This window comes from Solanum verrucosum, unplaced genomic scaffold (genome assembly GCF_900185275.1).
Source record: "Solanum verrucosum unplaced genomic scaffold, falcon-dt-bn FXZP01000051.1, whole genome shotgun sequence".
In the NCBI taxonomy this organism is placed as follows: domain Eukaryota; kingdom Viridiplantae; phylum Streptophyta; class Magnoliopsida; order Solanales; family Solanaceae; genus Solanum; species Solanum verrucosum.
In genome coordinates this window covers 337,087-349,408 of record NW_026020110.1, presented here as the reverse complement: position 1 = coordinate 349,408, position 12,322 = coordinate 337,087, and positions in this window count along the sequence as shown.

The window sequence follows — 12,322 nt, the reverse complement described above, 5'->3', positions numbered from 1 at the left end:
CTCTCTTGAATGTTCTCGACAAAGACTAAGATAAAATTCATTAGTAGAGATATAACTAAAAGGTAGTAGCATCCCTTACAATACTTTATGGTATCTTCTCACATGTTTATGTGGATACATCATTATTTTGTTGTTTTGAAGTCATTCTCACTTCAAAAGATGTCATATAGTTATGTTCAATTATAATGAGGTGGATGCTCGATAATATTCCAATTGTGATGAGGTGGATGTTCGAGAATATTTCAATTGTAACAAGGTGGATGCTCGATGATAATTCAACTTAGTTCAAAGTTTGAACTTAAGATGGTCAAACAAAATAGGTGAATCACTTATGGGGTGGATAGCCCAACAAAACTATATTTTTGAGTCCCTTAATAAGACAAGTAAAACACATAATCCACTTATGGGGTGGATGCCTAACAAAACTATATTCCAAGACTCTTAAGCAGACAAGTAAAACACATAATCCACTTATGGGGTGGATGCCCAACAAATTATGAAATATTAAACCTCACATAGTCAATAAATATGTATACCTATATAGATACATGGCAATCATCTTAATGGGAAAAAAAAAAAGCAATTTGATATATATATATATGCTCGTCGTTACTATGACTCTTTCTTTTTTAAAAGATAGAGTTACCAAGGTGAATGACTTAGTTCTTTTATACGGAGATTAAAGATACTCCCGCCTTTTGACAAACTCAAAAGAACTTGAGTTTGTTGCTAACACATTTGATCGTTGTCACACCCCAAGGCTAGCCCCTAGACATAACACAGGATCCTAGGGTTACAAGTAACCCCAAGCTAATCCTAAATCAGACATATCACAAGCATACTGAAATAACTCTAACCAAGCGAAAGCATAACTGAATAATGAATGTAATCTAAAGGAATTCAACTCAGAATATCTGAAAGAAATAACTTAGTTCAAAATAGAACAACTCAAATTCAAGTGAGTTTCACTGTTGGAACAAGTCCCCAACTAACTCCAAAATGGTTGAAACTAAAAACAAACTAACTAAACCAAAAGGCATAAAGAAATGTCCTCGGATGATGAGGACTCACCCCTGACAATCGCTAATGTGGCATCGATATGAGCTAATCACGTGGTTAGACCTGAGAACCTGAGTCTGCATTATAATATGATGCATCATAGAGTATGCATCAGTACTTCGGGTGTACTGAGCATGAGGGATATGCAAAGATGGCTCAATACATAAATATGCTAAAAAACTGGTCAAGTATGTAAACTGAACTGAACTAAAGTACATAGGCCCAAGATACAATAATGCATACAAACTAGAATGCAAGAGTACACTAGAAGCATGCTGAAAAATTGAGAATAAATACGACTATGGGCCTGAAGTACCTTATTGAATCTAATAATGTGGGAGAGTCTATTAACCGACATAAACTATGTGAGCTAAGCGTGGAGTCTGATGTATACGCCCCATCGAGAGGACCCAATATACCTTGTTAGGGTATAAAGGCATGACTATGGTGTGATCACTAAAACTGATGCCCAACAGAGGGGACTTATAAACCTACAATGACACGTAGTTATGGGACTTGAGGGTACGCTAAACCCTAGTCCAACTCCGTGCTAAACGCTACTCCCAAATTGGATACTAGTAGCTTACTTTAAGTTGTGGCCCTGAATTCATGAGACAGAACTAAACTGGTCTGAAAACAATTGCTAAGAAAAGTTGTGGATAGAAAAACTAACTAAATTATGTTTAAAACTAAATGTAAACTCCCTGAGTTAAATTCTTAGAAGAGATAATTCATGTGAAAATACTACAATTACATGCTAAGTTCTTTTCCTTTCAAATCTCCATAAGAATTCATGCAAACTAGTTTAAATAAGTAAAGAATCGAGTAGTAATAACTAGAATCAATTTTGTAAAGAATCTGCATGGTTGGGCAAGAACCCTAGTTTCATAGAAAAATAATAACCAAAAAAGGAGTGTGATGTTTTGGCATAAGGGCGAACGATACCCTTACTGAATACCCACATACCTGGTGAAGAAAACTACAGAGAAATCCTTTGGATTTTGGGGCTGAACTTGAAGGAGAGCTTTGCCTGTTCTGGAGAAAAAAATGTCGCCTTTTTCTCTTCTTTTCTTTCTTAGTCTGATGATTTTAGGAGAATGAATATTTTAGGTAGTTTCTAACTAATTAATTAGGCTTAGACGAAGTAAAACGACGTAGTTTAAGTACCAAACGCATAGAGGGAAAGACCAATATGACCTGACTTAAAATTGACGAAGTGACCTAGAAGAGGGACTTCACGGGCCGTTTAAAGCATCATGGCCCATCTAGTGGGTCGTGATATTTCCCTGCCCAACAAGGCTTCACTAAAATGGGTACAACCTTTTACTCCTGGCTCGAAAGTAGGCAAACTTGGTGGCGTTGGAAAGATGACTTAAAGACCTTTAATTTGATAGGTGATCGACCACCTAATTCATTTTATGGTGAGAGATATGATCGATTGAAGTTGACACAAAATTTAAAAACTATTGGGTGACTTGTACGGACCCCTAGACAGGCCATCCAAGTCACCACGGGCCGTCTAAGGTGTCGTCTAGGTTACTCCTGCCCAGGCATTCCTGGATGGTGGTTCACAATACCCTTAACATGCCATGGACCCCTAAATAGCCCCTCTAGGGTGTCGTGAAGGATCCATGGTCCATTTTGGGTTCGTAGACTTGCCCGTTTGTCCTTTTTATCCCTTTCTTGAAGTACGATGTGTTATAATCATTATCGAAGACTTATACTTGATTTGATAAATTTGATTGTCATGAGGACATGGTGATCTCTAACATCTTTTTTGATCTGATGGACTTTGTGATTTGTCCTTGCAACACATCTGAGATAGCGTCACTTTTGACCATATTTAGACTCGATATCGATTTCAGGGATGGCCATGACTTTATCCATATTGCCGCCTGCAAATCATTAGTATCAATAATGAAATGAAAAGTACAAGTAAAGATAAGACGTGAGGTTAAGACATCTGACTTATGAAGATCAGGCCGTAGTGTGCCTAGTGGTGACTTTGGTCACAACTTATCACTAATTTGGCATTTGCTCCTTTGTGGTCTTTTTATCCAGGAGTCAATAGATTCGCTAGATTTTTATAATTAGAAATCTTTAAAAAGACTTGTGCACACTTTGCGCCTGGCGATCCTACAACTTGTTTCTCAAACTTTGGAAGAGTCTATTTGTGATTATCTCCAATTCCTACAAAATAAAAAGGAAATGCTTAGAAATCACTTGAGGTAACATAATGAATGAAGATAAAATGAGATGAAAAAATGTATGAGTTATGATGATGAGGCCACGATGGGTGTAAATGGTGCCTTTTGCCCTGATTGACAGCTTTGACATTGCCATTTTTGTGACTATGTTGTTCCTGCATCGAAAAAAAGTTCTTAGTTTGAAGACTGATTTGTGTTGGCCTTGTCTCCATCCTTATTCATGCAATTGGCTTGCACACTCGTCTGCTCTTCGAAATACAATCTTGATGGAATTTATTAGAAGGGGCCTCAAATTTTTTGTCAAGAACTCTTGTTACTTGCTTTGTAAAATTTGAAGTCACCTGTTGTGAAATTTTGAGGTCCTTCCTCAAAATTTTGTTCCAGTTTTGCTTCAATAATCATAAGTATAAGTCCTTTAGCAAATGACTTATTTGTGGAATTTTTAAGATGATCTCAAAAATTTGTCCCAATTTCCATTATAAAAAGATATGGAAATCTTACGGGAATATGATAGAGCCGTTCTGGCGCCTAAATATCCTGTTGAGGTAGGAATCATGTCAAACACATTTCCAAATATAAAGAAATATTAAAGTTTGATAAAAGGGTGACAAGGCCGACATTGGCCGCGTACGTATCTCATTCTTTAGAATTTAGGTCAGACGTAGTTCATGACGCTAAAATGGAAAGAAGGAGATTCAATTTTTTGTTTAAAAGGAAAGAAAGCAATAACTTCATATGTAGAATTTTTGCCAATGTCGTGACACTTTTTTTTTACAATTGATGGTGAATATCTACAAATGATCTTGTTCAGAAAGTCTTGCGCTTACTCTTAAGCATCAAATATGTTATCATTTGGGGAAGTCTCCCCACTATCGATTAATTTGTTGTTGATCATGTTTTGAATTTTGTGTTTGAGGGTTGAACTGTACGATATAATGTACTGAACAAGTAATATAAGATAACAATTATACATGAATTATAAAGTATTGAAGGCATATAAATCAAAGAATCAAATATACACTTAGAATTTACCATCCTTGAATCTAACAAATAAAAAAAGAGTCGAACAATAACCTAAACAATCCCCCATAAGCTTAGTAGGTACAAACAACAAACAACTCAATCTAGTCAGACACCCATAAACTCAGAAGGTGCTAATTTAGCCTATGTACTCTTATTAGTAGTCCCCTAGCCCTATATGCATTCATTACACCTTAATTGCCCCTCAGAAACTCTAGATATAGACCCAAAGGCAATTCAATATATTTGAATAGCCCAATGGGCATCCTATAGGCCTCTTAGAGATCAATATAGACCCATAGGCAATGCATAACCCTCTTAGGAATCAATATAGCCATATAAGAAGCAGATATCCCTCTTAGATATCAATATAACTCTGTAGGAATTACATAGACCTCTTAGGCATCAATATAGCCCTATAGACAACACATAACCCTCTTACGCATCAATATAACCTCACATGCAACACATAACTCTCTTAGACATCAATATAGCCCCATAAGCAGCACATAGACCTCTTGTGCATCGACATATCCCTATTGGTAAATATCACATTCCTGCAACTAACCACAATAGCCCTATAGGCTACAACAAAAATTCAAAGGGCCAAAGGCGAGCAGTTTAGCTATAAGCAAACTATACGAATAGTTTCTCAGTTGTGCACAATATAGGCCCGCTACATATAAAATAAGATCCCCAATAAGGGAGAAATGTAAAAACTCAAGCACCCAACAATCATGGCTATGAGTATAGAGTGACAATAACAGTCTTCTTGTATTCCTCCGAAGCTCTTAAGAAATATATTGAAAGAAGGGAATAGCCTTAAAATATCTCTTTCAATGATTTCTAGTGGCTTATTGATTTTTGTCTTAACCCCTTGCTACTAAATTAGGATAGGACCACCATCAACACATATAATACAAGACACCGTGACAATCCGATAAAAGATATGGATTTCCATCGTAAATTACTATTTGTGGCTTATCGAAGTTGGAATTAATAAAAGGAGGGTCTTACCTTAACCTTAAGCTCATAATATAGCTCAAAGCCTTAAAATGTAGCCAAACTCCTGCTAACCCAACACCAATAGAGATATGTTATTAAATCGATGGGAAAAATTATAATAATAAGATCAACGCGTAGAACAACTTCTTTTAAGGACGTAGGCCAAGAAATCATTGATTTTAGTGATCCTTGGCAATGTATTTTTTGGGTTTCTATGATTTTCTAATGAAAAGTTAAAGAAAACTTAGAGAAGAAGAGGAATATATGTCTCCACTAACGTGGGACCCATTCACATGCTTGCTTATGTCATTTTTACAAAAATGTGAAGGTCTCTCCATTTCGAAGTCGCATGGACAAACAATCTTATGTGTTGGAAACTAGCTTATCGAGTTCGATTTGATAGGTCGTGGGCCCTTTTCATTTTGTAGATTGGGAGAAAATCTCTCATACATTTGACCCCGATTCAGAGGAATCTTTAAGAAGGAACTTGCGTGTAATGACCCTCTAGGTCATTTTCTTTATTTATCGATATTTTCAGCGTTTAGAGCTTTCTTGTAGAGACCACAAGTTATTTATAACTTGTTGGGATTGATAGTTCGGTTTTTGAGTCGTTCATTTGGATTTTGTGCAAGTTTTCATATTTTGGAGCCTTTGAAACTTGAACGGTTGACTTCAATCAAAAGTTTAGGAAGATGGTCTCAGAATGCAATTTTGAAGGTTTTATCAGCTCCGGAAGGGCCATTTAAGGCTAGGGGCATTATTGGTTCGGGCTTCGAGACTTCTCGTGTGATTTTGTGTCGTTAGGTGTTTTAACTTTGAAGCTTAAGCTAAGGGTTGACTTTGGTCAACATTATTGGTAAATGTGCTGAGATGAGAACTCTGTAGCGCAGTTAGCTCCGGAATGTATAGTTTGGTCTGGAATGACCTTCTGTGTGGTTCCCTAGGCATACGGTCTCATTTTAAGCCTTCTTGTGGTTTTTAGTTCAAAATGGAACTTGGGTGTGGGATCCACTTTTCATCAAAATGACCTTGGATGGAAGTTTCGATGGTTCTATTGAGCCTGGGATGTCGAACTTAGTGGGCTAGCATATCTGGTTTATTTTTATCGATCCCCGAACGAATTCCGAGGATCCATTGCAAAATTTGGTGTTTAGTGCAGACCCTTAGCGACCGGAATTCAGTCTTTTAGCGACCGGATATAGCTTTTTGCGACCAGAATCGCTGCTATTTAAATAGCGAAATATCAGCTTCAGCCCTCTTTTTAAAACTTCTATATCTCGAGCTATGAAGCTCCGATTGAGGTGATTCGAAGTCCAGTATGATCATGGAGGTTGTGATTACGTCGTGGAGTGATCGTATTGTGTTGCTGAACCTTTGTTTGAGGTAAATTTGTGCTTGAAGTTGCTGCCTTAGGTTGGTTATTTCTTATTAATTTTGCATGTGGCGGTTTGGGCTGTTCCCGGCATGGAATTGAGCCCCATTATGGGTAACAAGCTTGGTTAGTTGATTAGGACCTTTTGACTGAGTCAATTTTGGGACTCAAAGTGCGGGTCCCACATTTCCATTTTTACTCAATTTTGGGTTCATATTCCAATTGTTGCAATTTTAGTGTCAAAACGTCCGTAATGACGTTGTGATTGTAATTTGATAGTTTTGCGGTGTTCGTAGGCGTTTCGGATGTGGATAGCTCATGTGTGGTGGATTGGGAGCGCTCGTGTTCAGCTTTGAGGTGGGGTTTGGTCTACTTTCTTGATTGAGCTTCTTAGATAATGCCTAGTATAGATTTCATGTAATGGTATTTGCTGGGTATTTAGCTTTTCTCTTGTTATTCCATCATTTCTTGATTCCGTAGAAGCCTTGGGCTTATTGTGGGTGTTCGGATCCTTAGTTTAGATTGTGGCTTTGCTTGTGGAGTAGATGATCTTGCTTATTCTTGTTAGGATTGATTCGCGGTTGCCTTAGACTAGGCTGGACATTAGATGCTTTAAGTTGTGTTTAATCGCCTCATAGTTATAGTTTGCTCCCTTTAGGGCTTGTTTTATGTCATTCTCCTTGTGATGATGCTTGTGACCTTGGCGGCTCGTCATAGCCGTGGGTTGGTCCTAGCTGTGCTCAGTCTGGGACTGGAGCGGTGTGATTGGGGTAGGGGTCATCCCTTGAGTTTTCTCCCCCTTCATTGATTTCAAATCTCTTCTTGATCCATTTCCTTGTTAATTAGTGGTGGGCATGTTATATCCTTATTGAGCTTATGATTATACTGTTGGGCTCGAGGCCATAAGTGAGGACCAGTTGGATCCCGGGGTTAGTACTCTTTGCTTTGGTAGTGTGGTTTCATTGGCTATATAATTATTTGATTTTGAGTGCCTTGTTTGAGTGTTGGTGATGGCATGCATTGCATTGTTTGCTCATTCTCATGAATTTTGTGGTACGATATCGTCCCATGCATTGGAATATTTATCGTTTATTATGAAATACTATTTTACTCAGTTTTTATTCTAAACTGATTATAACGGGAGTTGTAACACCTGGATCCCTTGACTTATTGACTTTTGAGATTACGAGGCGTCAAGGACGTGCTCCTTTTTATACTTGAGATATTAGAGGCATCTAGGATGTGCTCAGTTTTTACTTGACTAATTGGCGCGTCGAGGCCCTTTCATGCATGCTTTTGGTCTTGCTGGCGCCCCAGGGAGTTTAGTGACTGGGTAGGCGGCACCATTATTGGTTATTCACGGTTCGAGGCAATTTCTTCCGGTTCAAGGCTGATGCTCATGGTTCGAGGTCACTATTTATCGTCTGAGGCTGATGCTGACAATTAAGGTGTAAGGTTTGATTAACTAATAGGCCGGATCACTTAGCCAAAATCCCTTCCTTGTATTAGCTAGCTAGGCCTAAAAATAATTTTACTAATAGTATTACTTTTTTTAGTAATTTGTAAAGATAAATTTATGTACTACCAAATTCGATTAATTTTCTAATTACTTTTCTCTTGTTTTTTCCACTGAATAATAACTATTATATTTTTAGTGTTATTAGATCAAACGTCATAGTAAAGAGAGGAAGTTTCAAGTATCTTGAGTCTATTATTTAAGAAAATGGAGAGATTCATGATAAATATCTTACACTGTATTACTGTTGGGTGAATTAATGTGATGAAAACATGCATTCAGAGTCTTGTTTGATGAGAAAACTATTATATATCGCATTGTTTCTCACATAAGCCATTACTAGTCTTGAAAAGGATTTGGTTTCTCAAAACATGATCATATAAAAGATTGAACTAAAAAATAGATGAGCTGGTATGGAAGAAGCTGAAATGAGGCTTTATTACTTTCCAGAGTCCATATAAAAAATCACTTGCAAACTAAAGAGTGCAAATTGACCTTTGTATACATACATATTGGTAAATCAAAATCTTTTAGGTCCACAAGCACGTTATTAAAAGACAATGACCTTTATTTCCTTTAAAATTATTGTACTCTCTAAATATTTATTCATTTATATTCTACCTCATTATGTTGTGTAGTTCATGTAAGTTCTGACCCATATATCCCATAATTTACCCCTTTTATTACCCCAATTTCGTCTAATTCATTATAAAGAAGATTTCCCCCCTATAAATAGTGGTGGTTTTACATTATGTTGATATAAGATATATATCAAGTGCATAAAAAGTGAGAAGAAAAGAGATTTTTCTTAGTTGAAGGAGTGTGTTCTTTTTGTGGAGCTTTGAACTCAACTCTTGTCAAGAATTATTGAGTTATATAGTGTTATCAAGATATTGCAACTTGGAGGTGATAAGTGTTGGGTATATAGTAAGATTAAGGAAAAATTACTTGGATGAGTGCCTTTTAAAAAGTAATTACGAATTTTAGCGATACTTTTTATTTATTACTATTTTTTACAATACATAAAAATACTATGTTAAATCTGCAATATGTATTAAAAGTGAATTATGTATGCAATATATATGTATTATAACTGTTTTTTAAAATAGATTATGTTTTTTTGGTAAGAAATTGACACATTGTATTATAAGTGTATTAAAATGTGTGATAAATGTATTATCCATCAATAAAACTTGTATTATATGTGAATAATAAATTGTTTTTTTTAATATGCATTAAAACTGTATTATAAATGTATTAAAAGTGATCAAGTGAAAAAAAAATGTTATTGCTATAAATGGTAAATATTTTTTTATTATAGTATATTATGGAGGGAAGATGAAAGGAGGGAATATGAAATGTTCTCTTGTGTTTTAGTAAAAAATAATTCTCCCTTATTGGTGATGGAAAGAAAAGTTCAAGTGTTTAAATAAAGAAACACTTCTACTAGTTGTTAGCTGAGTTAATAATAGGGACCCCCTTGCAACGTCGTCGCTCGCTCGGCATCGGCTACGACTTCAGCATCAGCATCGTCTTTGGAAATCGATCGAGAGATTATATTTTGGACAAAGTGTTATTTAATTAATTAATAAATGGTCAACACAAAACGACCAAACCCAAGGCGAATCCGCGCAACCCTTTATTTTAATGTCTTTCCCGTTTTATTTAAATCTAGGAGGAGGAGGAGGAGGAGGAGGAGGAGGAGAGGGAGGGGAAGGGCCAGGGGGGAGGAGGGGGGAGGGGGAGGGGGTTGGGTGAGGATGGGGAAAAGAAAGAAAAAAATGGAGGGAGGGGTTAGATTGAAAGATGGAAGTAGAATTTAAAATGAAACTAAAATTAAAATTAAACTAAGTAAAAAAGTAAGAGAGAAAGAGAGATAAAGAAAAAATTAAAATGAAAAAAAAATTATATTTCAAATTAAATTAGCACGTGTCACATAATGATTGGTGGGTGATAACACTTCCTTTTAAAATCTGGGACTAATAGAAAAATGGTGTAATAATATAAGTTCGAAATTGTTTAGGGGGGGTAATAAGATACTCACATAGTTAAAATTTCTTTTTGAAAATTTGTGACACCTTCCGATGTCATTTTATGTCTTTTCTCAAAATAGAGCAATACAACAGACCCACTAATTTAAATCAACACCAACCCCATAATCACAACCCTAGAAATTGGAGTTTTAGCCACCCATCACAAAAAATACAGAGATTATACCAATCATAATAGTAGCCATTGATGCAATGAAATTAAGCAATGATAATCAACTCCCACTTTGGATTCAACTTCCAATGGTTGGTTACAAGAGCAAACTGGAAAACCCCACCTCTAAGAGCAATACTCAATAGTTTCTCTTTCTAAGAGTTCCACAAGTAAAATTGATAAAAGATAAGATAGATCTATTTTCTCTCACTTCCCAACTATTCATACTTTCAAAAAAGATTCTTCCACACTCACTCAACGGATCACCGTTTGTATCATTAGTCAGGCTCGCCAAACTCACTCGGAGGATCACCATTTGTATCATTAAGCTCGCCTTTTACTAGCTTCTGGTGTTTGAACTCAAATGGGCAAACTCGATGGAATACACCATTCATGCTCAATGAATCGCCGAATATCACATTGTGCGCGCCTAAGATAACCTTCAATTTTACTCTTCAGTCTATCACTTTCGGCGATACATTTGGGTTTGCCATTAGTAATTTGGTGGATCACCCATACAACTCTTCTTCACCAATCTACTTTGAAACTTGGACTTTAAACACTGTCCACTTTGGTGAGATTCCACCATTTGGGCTATTCTCCCTTTCGATTAAGCGAACATCAGGTTAGGGCTTTCTACTCTTTTAAATGTTTTTGGCCTTTCTTTCAAATATTCGTCCTTGCGTTGTCATTTAGCCTTCATCGCTGTAAATAATCTACATAACAATTAACATTCTCACATTACATACTTTGGAAACTAACAAACCATGACCTACCTCGAATCAAGCCTTGAAAACTTTAAAGAATCCTAGCTTACCATTTTAAAATTACCTTGGCTTGTTCTTGGTCTAAATAATAATGAAAACAAAATAATCAATCAATAATGGTCTAACAATAGTACAATACCCATATTATAACCAAATCCTTAACCCCGGAAAAAATCATGATCATTCTACCCCACATGGGTTTTTTCCATCATTAATGCAAGTTTAAAACCCACTACTAAAAAACTGCCAAAAAATGACGGACAGAAAAGCGACGGACTGCGTCGCTCCAAAAAGCTACACCATTTGCCACACTGTCCGTCGCTTTTTAATAAAAATAATTATTTTTAAAATTATTTTACAAAAAGCGACGGACGGCAACTCTTAGTCCATCGCTTTTTTTGCGGATTTTTGCACTAAATATATATATATATATATATATATATATATATATATATATATATATAATTAATAATTATTTATTTAATATATATAGAGACGACGTCCATTGCTTTTTAATAAAAATAATTATTTATAAATTAAAAAATAGCCACGTTGTCCGTCGCTTATAATTTATTTTATTTTATTAATTAGTTTTTAAAAAAAGGGACGGACGGCATCTCTTAGTCCGTCGCTTTTTGGTCAAAATATCTAGTCAAACATTTTTAATAAGTGACGGACAGTGTCTCTTAGTCCGACGCTTTTTAGTCAAAATTTTGGTCAAATATTTTTAAAAAAGCGACGGACAAAGAGACGTTGTCCGTCACTTTTTTTAAATTATGTTGAACCAAAAAATGGGTTTTCCCCCCATTTTCCCATCTCTCTTTCTCTCTTCTCTCCCTTCTCTCTAAAACCAAACTGTTGCGCCACCGCCGCTGCCCCACGCCACCCCACGCCGTCGTCGCCCTTCTCTCCTTGAGCATTAGTCCCGTTGCTGCCTTGCCCCGTCGACGCCGCCACCCGTCGTGCCCACTGCTAGGGCTGGGCATTCGGTTTTGGTTTTTTTTTTTCGGTTTTCGGTTCTTGTACAACGTGTACCGAACACCGAACCAAAATAATTCGATTCGATTCGGTTTTTATTATTTCGGTTCGATTTATGTTATTTCGGTTCGATTTTTGTTAGTTCGGTTTTTTTGTTATGGGCCTACTTAGTGGGCTTTTAAAAATTTTGTAATTT